Source organism: Meles meles, chromosome 4 (assembly GCF_922984935.1).
Source record: "Meles meles chromosome 4, mMelMel3.1 paternal haplotype, whole genome shotgun sequence".
Taxonomy (NCBI): domain Eukaryota; kingdom Metazoa; phylum Chordata; class Mammalia; order Carnivora; family Mustelidae; genus Meles; species Meles meles.
The window spans coordinates 17155811-17173794 of record NC_060069.1 but is presented as its reverse complement, the minus strand read 5'-3'; the positions used below and the strand labels follow the sequence as shown (position 1 = coordinate 17173794).

The 17984-nt window shown below is 35.1% G+C and overlaps 1 protein-coding gene and 1 non-coding gene across 2 annotated transcripts in view; one reads left to right on the top strand and one right to left on the bottom strand.

Annotated features, from left to right (window-relative positions):
* The window catches only part of ZNF385D (zinc finger protein 385D), a 940116-nt gene that overhangs the window by 374291 nt on the left and 547841 nt on the right, over positions 1-17984 (top strand). The window lies entirely within an intron of this gene.
* LOC123941059 lies at positions 6901-7007 on the bottom strand. Its single transcript, XR_006818156.1, has one exon. It is a non-coding gene; the product is annotated as a U6 spliceosomal RNA (small nuclear RNA).

The window sequence follows — 17984 nt, the reverse complement described above, 5'->3', positions numbered from 1 at the left end:
TAATTATTTATTATGCTTCTGGGAACAATTTAGGAATGATTCATTAACAAAACTTGTAGGAATTCACATATCATGTCTTCAATGAGTTATTTTAATAATGAAACATTTTCAATTATGATCTGTTGATATATTCTTTCCAGGATTCTACCATGTATATTTAGCTCTGAATAAATGATATTTTCTTTTTTTTTTTAAAAGATTTTATTTATTTATTTGACAGAGAGAGATCACAAGTAGATAGAGAGGCAGGCAGAGAGAGAGAGAGGGAAGCAGGCTCCCTGCTGAGCAGAGAGCCCAATGCGGGACTCGATCCCAGGACCCTGAGATCATGACCTGAGCCGAAGGCAGCAGCTTAACCCACTGAGCCACCCAGGCGCCCCAATAAATGATATTTTCATTGGAGTTTGGGGAGTGGGTAGTAGAAAGGCTGAAAAGAAAAAGAAATTCAGATAAGATTTATTGAAATAGCTCACCTTATATCATTTCCCAGTTCAAAATGAAAACAAGCCAAACAAATCTGTTAAAATAATTATTCACACAATACAGCAGAAATTGTTTAATTTTTATAAAGATATAGTGATACACATGGAAAGAAATCAGCTGGTTTTCTTCTGCCTTTGGGGTGACATTTGGCCCTGAAATGTTTTTGCAGTGTTGGGCCATGGGTGTCTTTTGTGCAACTAGTCAGAGAGTCTTAGATTCTGGATTTCTAGGCTTAAAATGTAGTTATCCAGCTACATCGCACTGGACTCCCAATCTGCACACTGGACAGGACACAGGTTTGAGCCTACACAGAACAAACTCAGTGGAGGTCTCTTTTGTTTGCCCCCCTCAACAAATTCAAGGGCTGGCTTAGAGGTGAATTGAGATTGGGAGTAAATAATTGCTTTTGGAGATAGTGTTTCTTTGCCACAGCAGAAAGGATGCTGTTGATGAATTCTGTTTCTAGAACTCTTGTGAATTTGCTCTGCCCCAAAGTTAATTTCCTAAATATGCTGAGTCTTGGGACATAGACTATTAAGGTATTTATGGCAACAACTGCTAAAATGGTTCCTGATCTTTCCACATTTTATTATTCTGCCTTCAGTGTGCACCTGCTTTTTCATATAAGCTGCTTTTTAAAGTAAATAACATATTTTCTCCATATTTTATTAATTATAATCTTCTGGTCTTGAAATACCTCAGAGGCGTTTTTGTTTGTTTGTGTGTTTTGTTATTGTTGTATTTTCCCTACAATAAGTTACTAAGGGCAAAGATAGTCAGGTGGATGATTTGCCTAATTGTAGGACTTCTCCAGCCCTTTAGAAGGGACTATGCTAATTTGATTTCTTCCTTTTCCTTTATGCCCTTTTATCCTCTAGTCTATTGGTTGTATTCCTATTCTTATTTCTACTTCTGTTCCTTTATCATTTTTTTTTGTTTTGTAGTACTTTGGTAATACATTATTTATAAAACTATGGATTCAATATGATAAAAACCTGTATGCTCATAACCAGACTTAGGAAGTAAAACATGTCAGTGCAGTTCATGACCCCTGGATACCACTTTAAAATTTATCTGTCTCTCCTTTAACTTTAATGTAATTAACTATCACCTACATTTTGAAATTTAAAAATTCTGTATTTTAGGGGCACCTGGCCAACTTAGTCAATGGAACATGTGGCTTGATTTTGAGGTTGTAAGTTAGAGCCCCACACTGGGTATAGAAAATAATTCAAAATTTAATATTTTTTAAAATTCTGCATTTATTTATTCTCTTATTGAGGGATATGGATATTATTTACAATTTTCCCTATTCTAAATGTTACTTGAGTCAACATTTTTGCATACATTTTAGTGGACTGCTTACTCACGGTTAGGATTACTGGGGATTGCTTGTTTTAGGATATATTATGGTTTAAATGAACTAGATAAATTGTTCTCCAAAGTAGTTTGCCCTCCTGTTATCAGGACATGAGAATTCCATTCCTCCACATCTTTCCTAATACTAGGATTTGTACAGCTCTGTAACATTTTTATTTCTTTCTGTTATCTGTCTCTTTATTAATTTCTTTTTTTTCCTGTCTCTTTTGCTTAATTACATGGTTTTAATTCTGTCTTCCTGTTAGGCATGACTCAATCATTTTCAGGCATTTTTATTTTCTAATATTAGTTTAAATGTACAGTTTTATTATACACAATGATTTAGCTAATTACTACTTGCCTTGTTTCACAGTAGTTTTGTAATTGTTTAAGCATTTTCTAATTTTAATTCTTATTACTCAAAAGTGTGTGTAAAAATTTTCTCATGCCTTTTCCTTGTGTTTTTTCTTACTTTTCAACTTGATTGCACTGTAGAAAGAAAAACCAAGCCTGTATGAAAGTGATTATGGCTGTTGAGCTTTGCCTTATATTCTAGAAAGTACTTTTCTCAAATGCAGGCTGATAAAAGTAAGTTTCCTCATTATCTCCCTATGCTTCCAAGTGCTATTTTTCTAGTCTATCTTGTTTTGAAAGTATAGCAGTTTGAAGGTCTAAATTTTATGAGGGGACTCAGTTTCAAGGCTCATCTAATAAATGTTTTTTAAAGGTAAATAGTAACAGGTCAACTAGATAAAAGTTAAAAAATAAAATTGGACCTTACCTCTCACCAAACACCAGAATAAAGTCTAAATGCATGAATAATCCAAATGTAGAGAGACAAACTAAACAAGGACTAGAAGAAGATTAAAGGACTATATTTACAAGATTATAAAGTTCTTTTATAATTGGCATGTGGGAAAACCTAAACAAAACTCAAAATTCTTATATAATAAAGAAAAAACTGATAAATTTGACCATATAAAATTATAAAAAGAGTCCATAAACAAAAAATAAAATAAATGATAAACTAGTAAAAAAAATTCCATATTATGTATATAATATATGTAAGATAGCTATATCACACTCCTATATATATAAAATTACTGAAAACCCAGCATGAAAGTCAAGAAAATACATGGACAGTTCAAATTAAACATATCTAAATGGCCCTTGTACAAATGATGGATATTAAGTTTTACTCACAAATTTTAAAATATAAACTAAAAGTACACTAAACTATTATTTCTCTTATATTGGCAAGAATTCAAAAGCCAGGATTACACTCCATTGATGAAACTGTGAAGAAGTATTCTCATACATTGCTGATAAGTATACACAACATCTTTGGGGAAGAATTTGTAAAATTTATGAAAAATAGATGCATTTCCCATTGAGCCTGCAGTGAATACTATTTATAGCTATATACACTAAGGATAAAACTCCATACATACCAAACAACTTGTATACAGATGATTCATGCAGTGCTATTTGTGATAGCAAAATTTTAGAAACAACCTAAATAAATGCCCATAAAAGCCTGATTTGACTAAACTATAGTAGACCTACACAAAAGTCCATTATTCAGATGTTAAAAAGAATGAGGATGGTTTCCAGGAAATTTTATGGAATGATTTCCAGAATGTATTGTTGAATAAAAAAAATCAGGATGTTGTAGAGTATTTCTTATTTGCATAAAGAAACATGGAAAGATGAACAGAAAACTGAGGATAATGGTTCTGTTCCTTAATAGGAGTGGGTGAAGCCAGCATAGAAGTGTGTGGATGAGACTGAAAACTTCTCTGTGCATCTTTCAAATAGTTTTTCTTAAACCACATAAACAATTTACCTTTTTTTTTTTTTCATTTTTATTTTTATTTTTTTTTTTTTCAGCGTAACAGTATTCATTCTTTTTGCACAACACCCAGTGCTCCATGCAAAACGTGCCCTCCCCATCACCCACCACCTGTTCCCCCAACCTCCCACCCCTGACCCTTCAAAACCCTCAGGTTGTTTTTCAGAGTCCATAGTCTCTTATGGTTCGCCTCCCCTCCCCAATAGCGGGCTATGGACATTGGGGAGGGGAGACAATTTACCTTTTTAAAAATATTAATAAATGAGGATTTTATAAGAAACAAAAAACAAAGTTGAGTCTAACTCTTTGTCAAGCTGACACCATGAGCATCTTCACACTTGACAAGACCCATGGTTCAACGTCTTCCTGGCAGACCTATGGAAACCCAGGCCCCTGTCTGTACCATCTGTATGCCAGCTTCGCATGGTTTCTACTTACCACACTTTTCTTCCTCTTTCTTTTCATCTTTGGTTTTAGTATTATTACCTTACAAGCTCATTTTTTTTTAAATTTAAAAGGATGTTTTTTAAATATTTATTAATTTCTTTGTTTCTTTTTTAAATCTTTTTTTAAAGATTATTTATTTATTTATTTGACAGACAGAGATCACAAGTAGGCAGAGAGGCAGGCAGAGAGAGGAAAGGAAGCAGGCTCTCCGCTGAGAAGAGAGCCCAATGTGGGGCTTGATCCGAGGACCCTGGGATCATGACCTGGCAGAAGGCAGAAGCCTTAACTCACTGAGCCACCCAGGCACCCCTAATTTCTTTGTTTTTACAAAAGTTTTTCGCAAATCCAATTTGTTGTACTTAGAAAAATAAAAGGTGTTCTTTAATGATTTCTCCTCTTTTTTTCCCATTTCTTTCCCTTTCTTCCCACTTTTCTCTCCATTCTACAATTGTCTTTTTTATTTTTTTATTATTTATATGTTTATTTGACAGAGATCACAAGTAAGCACAGAGGCAGGAAGAGAGAGAGGAGGAAGCGGGCTCCCCACTGAGCAGGGTGCCGGATACAGGGCTAGATCTCAGGACCCTGGGATCAGGACCTGAGGTAAAGGCAGAGGCTTTAATCCACTGAGCCACCCAGTCGCCCCTACAATTGTCTTTTTAATCTTATTGATTCTTTGTTTCACATTTTTTACCTGTGATCCAGCTTCCTGACTCAGGGCTAGCCCTATTCTCCATTTGTTACTATGGTCAAAAGAGATAATTATCCCAAGTCATTGTTATGTAATCATTAAAGATGACCTAAAAAGTTGCCTCTGAAAACACCTGTACTTTCCTAAGCTTATAAATTTGAAATATTGTGTTGCAAACATTTCTAATTGCATAAGGATTTCATTAAGTAAAACACATAAATACAACCCAGATTATCTTGAGACTAAAAACCCTAAAATGATTTGCAGTTGACTTTTTTGTAATGGGTATCCATAAGGATGATATTTTGTCTTCTAAAGATGCACCAGTTCATTTTCTTTCTCTCCTCTTCTGAAAAATTAAGCCTGATGTGAATTTATCTAAATGTTGTCATTTTGCTTCTTATTTAAAAAAAAAGAAAAAAGTGCATCTGATGAGTAAAGAATGATCCAAACCCAAATCATCATGTGGCATTAAAGCCAGAAGGTGTTTCTCTTAGGCTGTATTAAATACATAAAATTGCTATTCTTTCCCTTTACTTTATAGTCAAAGCCCAAAAAGGCACATTCAAGAATGGAAAAAAGCTTTTAAAACTTTAAACACCTGTGAATAGTAAGTCATTAGAGATAGATATAAATCTCAATATAATGGCCTTTCATATATTTCTGTTTCTGCTTTTAACTACTCTAACACTTATTCCCATTCCTCCTAGTGTCTGTTCAAACAAAGGAAAGGGCGTTTTCAATAAAACAATGGCATTTTGAAATTTCACACTTAGTATTCTAAAAATTGTCTAATGGGTTCTCCTTCGTTATATTAAATTTTCAGAGGGGGGGCTCATAGAGGTCCATTCCCTAGGTGGGGGGGCTGTTGATATTTAATTGCAGTTGCTTATACTCACATTATATGACAATAATCTATCATTTTCAAATTAAGCAATTAATTTAATGAGGGGGCACTCACTGACACATATATTTCTCAAGAAAGTTTTTAACTTTTATTAGAATAGCTTTGTACGTCCATCAGTTTGTTTACAATTTATCTTAGGTATTTTTTTTAAAAAGCCACTTCTCATTTCAAAAATATATCTTTCATCTTAGAAGGTATAATTTTATTTGCCAAGGACAGTGGCAAAATTTAATGTCATCATCCCTAGAAATTTAAATGTCATCTTCACATTAGTTATAAATATATCTATTCTGTATAAGAGTAAGGAGGATTGGCAGATTCATTCATATCTCTTGTTGAAAAAAAATGTTGAATTCACTGCCTGTTTCAGTAATTAACCAAGGCCTGAACTTTGACATCATTGTGCATGAATAGCGATTGGGTTTGCTACTAAATCATAAATCTAAATTTCAATTTTTTGAGAGATCAAGACAATTTATTTAAGGTTCACCTCTTAATAAGATCATCAGAGGAATAGCATTTCTTTTAAACTGTGATTATTGTTAATCCAAAGATTTTATTTAAATGTGACTATTCCTGCAAAAGAAATAGTCTAAGAAGGAGTGGGTGGGGAGAGAAACATGTGACTCTGGCAGGCCAAAAAAAAAAAAAAAAGGGAAAAGAATATGATGTTCTTGGCCTCATGTTGTAAAATTTAAGACAACAAAATATTACTAACATCTTTGTACTTCTTATATTCATTCAGATCAATGATATATGACCGTTTTAGAAAACTATTTCATTTCCATACTTGTTCATTTAGTTTCCTGATGTACAAGAAATTCATACTTATTTCTTATAAATTCACACTTATTTCTCTGTTTTATTGAAATATATTCAAGTTGCAGCATTCTGTATGTTTAAGGTGTAGAGAAAAATGACTTGAATTACATCTATTATTAAATGATTACCACATAGAGTTTAATCAATATCCATGAACTTATATAGATACAAAAAATTGAAATTTTTTTTTCTTTGTGATAATGAATTTGCATTTCATCATTAATTTCTTTCTTAGCTTTTCTCTCTTTCAGGTGATCTGAATTTTGTTTAAGTTTTCAAGGAAATGGCAAATTGTATTGTAAGATAGAAACACATTAATATAGAAGTTCTTTATTTTTTTAAAATATAGACTTCTTCATGAATTTGTGTGTCATCCTTGCGTGGGGGCCATACTAATCTTCTCTGTATCTTTCCAGTCTTACTATATGTGCTGCCAAAGTAAGCATTAATGTATTTCTGAATTTGGAGTCTGCGTATAGACTCCAGTAATTTGTTTGTTTGTTTGTTTGTTTATGTTGTTGCCCTTGTTTGGAACGGGGTGGTGTGCACCTGTGTGATTAGAAATTTTAAAAATCATGTCCTTATTTTTAGTTATATTTAGTCATATTTCCTCTAAAGGAACTATAACGTTTCTTTCCATTACAAATATAGATGACAAACCTTATTACTATTGGCAACTCCTGTGATTTTGTCACCAATAGACATAATAGAAATCTGTTGTTGTTGCAGTTAACCTGACTTTAGTTACTTTGGTTACTTATAACCACCTTGAAATAACAATTGTCTTTAAACCTGCCAAGAAATCTGTTATTTAATGTGTTAATAAGAAAGAACATATATTGGGACTCCTACATGGCTCAGTGGGTTAGGCGTCTGCCTTTGGGTCAGGTCATTATCATGGGGTCCTGGGATCAAAACCCAAGTCCAGCTCCCTGCTCAGCGGGGAGTCTGCTTCCCCCCTCTGCCTACGCCATCCCTTGCTTGTGTTCTTTCTCTCTCGCTCTGACAAATAAATAAAATTGTTAAAAAAAAGAAAAACCACATATGAGCATATCACATTTTTTAAAATAATTTGATAACATCATTTTAATATACTTGGTTTGTTTTGTAGTTATTTGTAGCTTAATACTTTATTTTAGGTGTTTAAAACCATAATTACACATGCATAGACTTGAATAGACTGCCAAAGGACTCCATTGCAAGCCCTCTTACTTGTACATTCTGAAGAGTTCTTGCAATAATTTATACAATTATATAACAGCAGAAACTTTATTTTGCAATGTATTCCTTGAAAAAGGATTTCTTTCACAGTATGTACCCCTTGACAAAAAATTTTCTTTGTGATATAGAACTCGTGAAAAAGAATGATGTAGACTCAGTTGCCTGGGTTCCCTAGGTTTAGTTTTTAAAAGGCCTTGCCATACCTCTTAAGTCCTATCTGCTGTTAACAAACATACTCATTCTGGGTTTCATTTTAGCAAGATAGATGTCCAGACATACACATTAGTCAGGCTCAATGAGTTATAGCATTTCCCCTGTGGTTTTGTTGTTGTTTTTATTAATAAAAAGCCAAAGGTATTACATTGCATTAAAATGGTACAGAGCAAAGATATTTTCTGAGAGTTTCACTGACAAATAATTTCTGTGAAGTTTACTTGATATCTTAACTATTATTACATCCATCTAAAAAGACACCTAAAACAAGGCAAAGCTGTTTTTTCTTCTTCCTACAATATCTAAACTTCACAAGAACAGGTTGCACTACAGTCTAAGCATATGAAATGAGAATATTTAACATTGCTAGTTTGGGGGCACCTGAATGGCTCAGTCGGTTAAGCAGCTGCCTTCAGCTCAGGTCATGATCCCAGGGTCTTGGGTTAGAGCCCCACATTGGACTCCCTGCTCAGCAGAGAGCCTGCTTCTCCCTCTCCTTCTGCCTGCTGCTTTGTTTACTTGTGCTCCCTCGGTATCTCTCTGTCAAATAAATAAATAAAAATCTTAAAAAAAAAAAAAGCAACACACACACACAAACATTGTTAGTTTGATTTCAATACTTTGTGAGTATAGATCTTCAAAATGAAGAGACGTAATTGGACATCACCAACATCCTTGGACTGCCTTTTTTTCTATCAGTACACTAATAAAATTCCTTTTTTAAAAAGATATATTTATTTGTATTACTATTATTATTATTATTATTATTTTAATATTTTATTTATTTATTTGACAGAGAGAGATCACAAGTAGACAGAGAGGCAGGCAGAGAGAGAGAGAGGGAAGCAGGCTCCCTGCTGAGCAGAGAGCCTGATGCGGGACTCGATCCCAGGACCCTGAGATCATGACTTGAGCCGAAGGCAGCGGCTTAACCCACTGAGCCACCCAGGCGCCCCCTATTATTATTTTTTATTACATTATGTTAGTCACCAAACTTCATTAGCTTTTGATGTAGTGTTCCATGATTCATTGTTTGCATATAACACCCAGTGCTCCATGCAATATGCACCGTCCTTAACACCTATCACCACCCTAACCCATCCCCCACCCCTCCCCTCTGAAACCCTCAGTTTGTTTCTCAGAGTTCATAGTCTCTCATGGTTTGTCTCCCCCTCTGATGTCCCCTCCTTCATTTTCCCCTTTCTTCTTCTAATGTCCTCCATGCTATTCCTTATGTTCCACATATAAGTGAAACCGTATGGTAATTGTTTTTCTGTGCTTGACTTATTTCACTTAGTATAATCTCCTGGATTTCTGTCCATGTTGATGCTGAAGTTGGGTATTCATCCTTTCCGATGGCTGAGTAATGTTCCATTATATATATGAACCACCTCTTTATACATTCATCTGTTGAAGGGCATCTCAGCTCCTTCCACATGAGAAAGAGACAGAGCACAAGCAGGGGGAGAGGTAGAGGGTTAGAGAGAAGCAGACTCCCCACTGAGCTGGGAGCCTGACATGGGGCTCGATCCCAGGACCTGGAGATCATGGCCTGAGCCAAAGGCAGATGCTTAACCATCTGAGCCACCAGGTGTCCCCTCATTAAATTCTTTAACTTCATTATATTATTGGAAGGCAGAAGCACAATCTATGAAGTCACTTTGACTAATATTCAAATATGGCTCTGCCATTAAAGAAATTGTTAACTAGTATATCTCACAGTGTTCTTATTTATTAAATGAAAATTATAGCAGGTAAGTCACATGACTGTTTAAAAATTAAATTGTATGTTTATGTAGTGTTTATCTGTAAATGTGTGTATACACACACACATACACATAGTGTTCTGCAAAGAGTCTGGCATATAGTAAGTGTACATAAGAAGTGCAAGATAGAGAGCAGATATTACTATGATTTCTAAGTCTTTAACTCCAATGAATCAGCAAGGTTGACTTACCTTTTCAAAGGATAAGTTCTTTTAGAACAGGGTAATTTCACTACATGTCTTCATTGAGTTTTCATACTATCCCATAGCCTGTAATCAAATACATTATTGATTGATGAGTAAATGCATAATTCAAGGAAATAATGAAAATTTAATTGAAACCCAGAATCATTGTGCTTTTGTGGCAAGTGCTAATTAAATTTGCTGAAGAAATTTTTACTCTCTGTTAGGTCCTGGAGATCTAATAAGTCATAAGATCATGTGTTCTTCAGCAGCTCATAATCTGGAAGAGACAAGAGAGAAGTAAATCATAATTTCACTATAAAGAATAAATGATAGCATAAAGCATGTGCATAGGTCAGAGAATGAAACAAACTTTGTTTATAAAGATATTGGGAAAATTTCCTATTGTGACAATACATAGGGACTTGGAGTTTTAGGAAATTCTGTGAAAGGAAAAACAGAGATAAATGCAAGGAGAAGAATGAGGGGTAAAGATAGATAGGAGTGAATGTTGAAGTATTGTCCACATGTCTTGTTTTCAATAAATGGTACTTTTCTCTCCAAGCACCCAATGGAAATAAAAATACAAATTAAATCAATAGGAGACTTAAAAATCTAACTCATTGATAAGAAACTTTTAGAAAAAGATGTATTGCTAACATTCAGGGTTGGCAAGGATGCAGTGAAATAAGCAAACTCTAAAATTATGGAAGGGAGAGTAAATTGCTATCACATTGTTGGTGGGGCAATTTGACAATTTATATTAAGGGTTTTATAAATATTCACATACTTTAGCCTTGTGACTCCACTTCTTGGAATCTATACTAAGAAACTAATCAAATATGTATACAAAACTTGTACAGGCAGATTTGTATTACAAATAATATATAATACCTAAGAGACTAGAAACAACCTAAATATTTGACAGGACAGAAAGGGGTAAATAAATAATGGTACAGGCATACCCTAGGACACTTTGCAGCATCCAGGAAACATGTTTATACAGAACATTTAATTATATGGCAATATGATCATAATATGATAAGGATTGCAATAGAGTATAATAACACACACGTTAGACTCAGAGAGACCTGAATTCTCGTAATATCTTCATCACTGTCTGTATAGCCTGGGAAAACTTGAAATTAACTGAGCTTCAGCCTCTTCACTTGTAAGATGGGTTAAAAAAAAATAGTGCTGGGCACCTGGGTGGCTCAGTGGGTTAAATCTCTGCCTTCACTCAGGTCTCGATCCCAGGGTTCTGGGATCCAGCCCCACTTCAGGCTCTCTGCTCCCTGGGGAGCCTGATGCTTCTTCCTCTGTCTCTGCCTGCCTCTCTGCCTCCTTGCGATCTCTCTCTGTCAAATAAATAAATAAAATCTTTAAAAAAAATAGTGTTTGTTCTTCAAGGTTGCTTTCAGGGTTCACTGGGAAAACATTTAAAGAGTTTATTTAGAGCTTGGCATCTAAAAGGAGTAAGGACTGAATAATGATAATATGATGGATGATGATGATATAATTTTAAATGGCTGGTTTTTTTTTTTATTTCATAAAAATCGTTCTTGGGGCACCTGGGTGGCTCTGTGGGGTAAAGCCTCTGCCTTTGGCTCATGTCATGATCCCAGGGTCCTGGGATGGAGCCCCGAGTGGGCTCTCTGCTCAGCAGGGAGCCTGCTTCCTCCTCTCTTTCTGCCTGCCTCTCTGCCTACTTGTGATCTGTCAATAAGTAAATAAAATCTTAAAAAAAATTGTTCTTCTACATCCTTCTTTCTGCTCTCAGATGTTATTTGTATGCCTTCTATCATATTTAATATGAGCTTGTTTGGGTATCCTTATATTTTACACCCAGAGCAAATAGTAAAGGCGTCAGATGCCCACACCTATGCTTTCTAGAGACTTTTTCTGATCTTTGACTATTGCTGGATATCTACCTTCTGTAGAATTAGCTATTATGTTATCAAGTAGGCAATATGTATAGCACTGCTGAGTTGGAGTGGAGGTAAGATAATAGCAAATAACAGATAAAATACCAACTGTCCAGAATTATGCATTTATGTGTAGGCTAACTCATTTAATTTTCATAGCAACCACATGAGGTAGGATTGTTATAATTCTTATTCCACAGATGAGCATACTGGATAGATTGGTTAATTTGTCCACTATCACACAGATAATTAGTGGACAAGTGGGATTTAAGCCCATGTGGTCTGGCCCCAGAATCCATAACTCACTAATGTGCTAAACTGCCCTTTTAAAGGGTTGCACTGTATATCCATGTGGACAGACACCATACTAGACTTCTTAGGACTGAAACTGCCCTTCCTACCACTGTGACTGGTACAGAGTAACAATTCAATAAATCTTGTCCAGAGCAGGACTGGTCAAAGTGAAGAAGATGGATATTTCAAATTCCAAATGCAGTGTGGTCCTCCTGATAATCACTCTGTAGCTGCCTTATACATCCGGGGCTCTCAGGTAAAGTATCTGCTCTTGAGACTGTACCATAATACAGTTCTCCATGACCTCAGCCTTTATGCTGGAGCATTCCTGTTTGTGGTGAAAAAATTATTTGCTGGCCATTTGGCTAATCATTTCTAAATGATGGAAATAATTAACCTACAACAATTATATGACTTCCAAATTATTTTTTTCTTGTTTTAACTGTATGAATACTACAGTCTTTTATCTGCCCCTTCTCCCAATGTTTTCTAACAAAACAAATTTGGTTTTTGTCCCATTTATACTTAGAAAATTCACGGCATTATGGTGGCATGTGGCAACAGATCTCAAAGCTGAGAGCATGATTTTGGCTCTTGTTTTCAGTTTGCTTGACTGAATAGTTTATAACTACAATTTCAAAATTCCTTAGAAACATGAAACAGTCTTTGCCAGGAGTACAACTGCTTTCCATCTAAAATGCCAGCATTTCAGTGTGTCTTGCAACATTTTAATTAGCTTGCTTATGGGAACCAAATACACTCATAAAATACTGAAGGCAAAAGAAAGTCTCCCTCGCCATAATTACTTTTTGTAAAGGATTTACTTACATTTTCATAATTATTCAAGTGTTTTTGTACAGAGAAGTTTACATTTTAAATGGAAAATTATACCTCCACAAAATTCACTGCAAATTAGTAGCTTTAATATAAGCATTCTAATTCTCAGTACAGTGCACTGTTGATACTATTGTGGGACCACACACTGGTTGTTTAGAAATATAGATTTGCTGCAGCAACCTGTTAAATTTGAGTTATTGCCAGAAGATTTCTGTTGTCTTTAATGTAGCATTCTGTTGTCAAAGGAAGTCCAAGCTGTACACATTATTTGCCAATGGTTTAAGAAGCTCAGAATTTCCCCATGTTGGTAGCAATAAGTATTTCAGCTCATAATCCTTCTCTGTTAGAGGATGTAGAGATAGGCTGAGCTCTATAAAAATAAAATTAGAAAAGGACTCAATAAGATTTCTATACCTACATGTAAGTCAATTTGTAACTTTATATATTATTTCTAGTATCAGTGTGCCATACAGAGTTACTGTGTTTACACTAGGATATCATTAATAGTACATAAATTATAAATTAAGTATAAATATGATCACTAATAATTGCTTATTTATATAATAGAATAGAGTAGAAATATGCAATAATTCTTAAAATTAATGCTAAAGAATATAAATAAACAGAAATGAAAATAGAGACGAATTCTAATTTTATTATCCAGAAAAAGGCACAGTTAACATTATCAGCTCTTAATAGGAAGTTAGGTGGTTCATGCTCTGGTAATATACAAAATGGAACATGATTTCTAATTTTAAATTTGTGAAGATTTCTTTGTTGCTTCTGGTTAATCATTGGTATTGACCAAAACTTTGTTAGATAGAATCATGAAAAGAACCATAACTGTTCCTCTGTCAATAGATCCCAAAGATGACAGAGGAATTTCATTAGCAATCACAGAATTTTAGCTCAGGGATTCTTTTTTTTTTTTTTTTCAAAGAAAATATACACCCCATGACATTTATTCTTATATGACACATCCCTACAAACTCTTAAGAAAGGTCATTGAAAAAAGCTTTTTAAAATAATAGCAGAATTTTGCATCTGGAGTCAGGGCAAAATATACCAATTTTTATAACTCCCCATTTAAGATTTATCTTCAATTAAAGCTGAAAATGAAAAAGATAAGTGAGAATTGCTGGAAAGGTTACACGTAAAGCTTTGCATTAAATGAAGCACAAATGTGAAAGCTCTAGAGAGACTAGAAGTAGAAATAAATTCTCAACAGCTTGATATATTCTGTCAGTAGAAATGAGTAAATGGCAAGGGTTGGGTCAAAAAAGATAATAAGTTATGGAAAGGCTAATTTTGTGTACCTGGTTCAACTGAGGCATCTCAATGGGATTAAAGTGAGGCGAGCACTCCAAAATTATTACATACTTATAGATTGTGGTTGTGTGTTTGTGTGTTTTAATGGAAAGAGAACATGTTGCCCTAAGAACAACCAGAGACTCTAAGGTTCAAAAGAAAATGACTTTTGGTACTTATGATTGTGTAAGATATTTGAAGCATATTTTATCATTTACTCAAATACTTGTTCCAGGTTTAAAACCCAAATTACCTTTTGACAGAGAGAATGATCATCATTTGCTAATAATTATCTTTTACATGTCTAAACTAGGAGGTAATCCACAAACAAGTAATTTCCAACTCTTGCATCAGAACATTATGCCAGAAAGTCCTGACTATTTTGCCATGTGATTATAATTTAGAAAATGACAAACACATTGAACAATGTGTCCTGAGAGACTGAAGCCCCGTTTAAATCAGGAATGAAACAAGTTGGTAGAAGTCCTGTCCAGTAGGTTGAACCATATGGAATGGCTGATCTACAGGCTACAGAAACAACGATTTCATATGGCCCACTCCAGTAATGGTGTTTTATGAGTTCTGTGACAGTACTTTTCACTTCAGCATGAAAACATTATTAGTGATCTATTGCATTGTAATAACTTACTCCCAAATTTAATGGTTTAAAACAATAAAGATTTATTATGTTGCAGTTTCTGTGAGTCAGGAGCACAGCTCAGTTGCCTGGTTTTAGTTCAAGATCTCTTATGAGATTACAGTCAATATATTGGCAAGGGCTACAGTTACCTGAAAGCTTGACTAGTGCTGGTGGATCCATTTCCAAGGTGACTTACATGCTGGCAAGTTAGTATCAGTTGCTGGCAGAAGGCTTACTTTCTTGCCACAGTGGCCTCTCTGTAAGGCTGATTTACTGTCCCCACAGTATCGCAGCTAGCTGAACCTAGTGAGAGATCCAAGAGAATGAAAGTGAGTCACAATGCCTTTTGTGACTTGTTTTGGAAGTCAAGCACCATCATTTCTAACATATTTTATTCAGTTGAAGTGAATCCCTAAGTTTAGTCCAAAATCAAGAAGAGAGGAATTACATACTGCCTTTTGAAGAGAGGGATATCAAAGAATTTATGAACATATTTTTGAACCACCATAACAACAGTAGTTACTCTGCATGTAAATATATGATTGATACTCATCCAGTATTTTTATTTTATTATTATTTTTAAGTATTTTATTTATTTATTTGACAGACAGAGATCACAAGTAGGCAGAGAGGCAGGCAGAGAGAGAGTGGGGGAAGCAGGCTCCCCGCCAAGCAGAGAGCCCAACACAGGGCTCCATCCCAGGACCCTGGGATCACGACCTGAGCCAAAGGCAGAGGCCTTAACCCACTGAGCCACCCAGGTGCCCCACATCCAGCATTTTTAATACAAGTTCCTTTGTTCCAAAATTTGATATGTATTTTTCAACCCTGGTGCTCTATTTCTCTGACTACTTGTCTCCTCTTCATCTTGAATCTTCCTGCAGATGCTACTTTTCTTCCTTCCTTTGCTCAACATATCTGCTAAGGTGGAACATCTAAACATAGTAGTCGCTTCAGGGGCCCAAGAAACAATTATTGTTGAACTTTCCATGTAGAAAGTAAAGGTTTTACTGGACTGGGGAAAGACATTTATTATTTCCCTGTTTATTTTAAACCTCAAAATCACACATTTTGGAAAGAGCTACCCCAAAAGTTTGTTATAGGAAAACCTTATTGTGGGCCAGAGTAGTTAAATTGTGGTTATGCTTAGTTACTAGTTAACTGTCAAGTATTGGGTAAGAAGCTCAATGGCTACACCTCACTGTTCCTTATCTCAATGGTAAGATTGTCTCTAAGGTTTTATTTAATAGCAAAGATATTATATGAGTATGATTAACAGTGATGTATGGAATTAACTATACATAATAGGATAGTATAGAATTTTTTTTTCTCTCTTCTGTTTGGTGCAGTTGTATGGAACAGTGACAAAATATTTCTGGTATTTCTGATTCTTGTATACCTTTGTATACCTTTTTTGTAATGTTTGGTCCTAGCCCAGAAAATTTTTCAAGCGAATGAATCGTCAACCAGGTATCATTTGGTCAAAGTGGCAATTGGAAAAGAAGATGGGCATGCACTAGAGACAGTCACAAGTACTTTCCACTGTTCTCCATCTCATCGTGTCCATTGGCAAACCCCTGGAGCTGGGGAAGCTGGGTTGTTGGAAGTTGTATCCAAAGCAAATAACCTTTTAAACCCTAATGATATTAACATGAAGCAAATATGTTTTTTTTTTTTAGATTTTTATTTATTTATTTGATAGAGAGAGATCACAAGTAGATAGAGAGGCAGTCAGAGAGAGAGAGAGAGGGAAGCAGGCTCCCTGCCGAGCAGAGAGCCCGATGCGGGACTCGAACCCAGGACCCTGAGATCATGACCTGAGCTGAAGGCAGCGGCTTAACCCACTGAGCCACCCAGGCGCCCCAGCAAATACGTTGTTTTATTCATACATTTTACATTCTTCTAGGGTTTTTTTGTTTGCTTGTTATGTTTTTGTTTTTGTTTTTTTTTACAGAATTGAACTCAGTTGTGTAGGAAACATTTGTGGTAACACCGAACTTGTTAAGGTAGCTTTCACATGCCATCTTGCCTCACTCCACAGGAAGACGTTTTAAAGTATTAATTTGCCAATTTGTGATTTTCTTCCTGATTACATTTGCGGGGAGCCATCTAGAGACATAATTAGTAGGAATGCCTTGTACTCGCAAAACAGTAATCGGATAAAAAGGTATATGGAAATTTTTACTAACATCCAGTCTAGTCTGGAGACAAATGCAAAAGCTGATCATAAACATATGTGCCAGATCACAGCAACACCTCTAATCTCAGAGAAAATTTAGGAACATTTTAAATCACAACAGGACAAATCTATCCTAATATATGCTTGCTAATGATGATGTAGTTCCTGGGTTATTTTCTCCCTCTCTCTAGGACAAAAAAATGCAAAATATGTACAATATCTAAAATACTACCATATTAGCCTTAATTTAAATCCTGGGTTTATTTTTTAATTTTTTTAAGATGTTATTTGCCAGAGACAGAGAGAGGCAGAGAGCACAAGCAGGGGGAGCAGCAGGCAGAGGGAGAAGCATACTCCCTGCTGAGCAGGGAGCCAGATGTGGGACTCCATCCGAGGACCCTGCGATCATGCCCTGAGCCACCCAGGTGTCCCCAAATCCTGTGTTTGGATTATGCTAGTGAGAAATACCACACATATGTTTAGTACTTTCTCTTTGATTGGTGCTTGATTAGGAAATATAGGTACACAACTAAGTAAGAAATAGCAGTCAAGGAACTCAGCATCTGGAATCCAGCAACCCTAATCAAAAGAAATAAAGCAGTGAAAGAATCTCCAAATAAATCTGGGACATTTTATGTCTAGAAATGGTGAAAAACAAAGAAACAAACAAATAAAACAAAAAAATAGAGAAAAATTAATTTGTTATCTGGAAATAAGATTGGAACTATTTTTTTTTTAATTTAATTCTAGTGTGGTTAATATATAGTGTTGTATTACTTTCAGGTATATAATATCATGATTCAATAATTCCATGTTTTACTCAGTACTCATCAAGATGAGTTACTATTAACGTTTTGA